The sequence below is a fragment of the Ptychodera flava genome, chromosome 7 (assembly GCF_041260155.1).
Source record: "Ptychodera flava strain L36383 chromosome 7, AS_Pfla_20210202, whole genome shotgun sequence".
Classification (NCBI taxonomy): Eukaryota; Metazoa; Hemichordata; class Enteropneusta; family Ptychoderidae; genus Ptychodera; species Ptychodera flava.
The window spans coordinates 4,329,483-4,331,335 of NC_091934.1; positions in this window are offsets into that span (position 1 = coordinate 4,329,483).

The window sequence follows — 1,853 nt, forward strand, 5'->3', positions numbered from 1 at the left end:
CATGGAGAGATATTGTCTTTCATTATTTTACTGATATTTCCAATCAATTACAACAAAGAAAGCTGTGAAAACAAGGGTCACAATCGCCATGGTTACCAGCTACTTGTTCAGGATTATGCATAATGTTCATGCATAAATGCCATACATGCAACTCAATACTTCTCATAGCTGTAAAACTTTCCAAACAATGGGATAAAACAATCATGATCAGGCAGACTGATATAGCTGATTTTGTACAAAATGTGTGACAGTACGCTACCCTACATCTGTGCTAACATTACATTTAGTTTTACTTATTTCTGCTTGCAGGTAATGTCTGGTACCTTTATGAAAGACTTCTCTCACTCCATTATGTGCATGGCTGTTCTGTGAACTCTACTGTGCAAACCTGATTCACTGAATTCTCCATCTTAATAAAATACATTGTAGGACATCTATTCAAATTATATTATATCATGCCACCATGCGCCATTCTGATTGGACAAGAGCTCATTCCACCATTGCTAAAATACTGTTCTTGCATTGATAGGAGTGGCAGTGATACCAGTGGTAAAACCAGCCCCTAAACCAGTATTTTCAAACATTGCCCAGTGGATACATTTGAATGAATACACAAGTGGAGAGTCTTAATGAAGTTTGGAGATAAATTTGCAATTGCTTGGATAACAATATTGATATCTAATGCACGGTGAACTTTTTAAGCAGGCAAGAGGACTAGGTTATTGTTGTGCACTATGGTATGATCATATTGAAACAATGTGCAAGGCCCTTCCTTATTGCAAAAAGGTTTACTAGTAAGTGTTGACCATGGGTGTCCCAGTTTTGCTGTTGGTAATGTTAGACCATGGAGACACTCCCTTGCTACTTCCACACTCAACCTTAACTTGGCAAGTGTTACATTATCGATCAAGGAAATTACGGGTTCATTTCAGGAGCAGATTAGTTTTTAACTTGCATTTGGTATGTGTATATATACCCAAAGAGAGCTTTTATGATAAGTCGGCAGCATCTGTATGTATGTACATGTATGTATGTATGTATGTGCAGATGTTTGTCCGTCTACATCAAAAGCTCCAAAGCTGTAGTACCTACCATCTTATATTTGGTGTACGGGTGCACCCAGGGGTGGAGATGTGGATCTGTGTCAAAAATGAGGTAAAAAAGGCAAAATTCTGCAAAATGATAAAACTTTGTTACCACTGGCCAAATTTGGTTGAAACTTGGTATGCACGTTCTTTTAGGTGACTTTGGTTAGATTTGTTGAAAATGTGGTGAAATTTTTATAGTTGTATTTTTGGGGTAATTTTTCCTGTTTTTGATCAAAAAATCTTCATCTCTGAAATTGCTCACCCCATTGCTTTGAAACTTGGTATACATGCTCCTAAGGTTGGCCTCAGTCAGATTGTATAAATTGCGGTGAAATTATCATATTTTTATTTTTGGGGCAATTTTTCACATTTTAGGTCAAAACATCATTTTCTCTGAATTAACTGTTCTGATTGCTTTGAAACTTGGTATGCATGTACCTGGGGGTGATCTAGTTGAGTGTCTTTAAATTGTGGTCAAATTTTTACATTTGTGTATTTTTGGCCAATTTTCCCATTTTTGGTCAGTAATTGTTTTCTCTGAAATCATTTGTCTGATTGCTTTGAAACTTGGTATGCATGATCCTATTGGTAAACTGAGTTGAGTTTGTTCAAATTGTGACAAAACATGCAACATGGTATTTTTGTGATAATTCTTGGTGTTTTTGTCAAAAAAGTGCCAAATATCTCATTCCTAATTCTCTAGGTCTAATTGCAAAACTTGAGAACCCTGCACATTACATTTTTGTATTATGAGCAGCAAAAGTG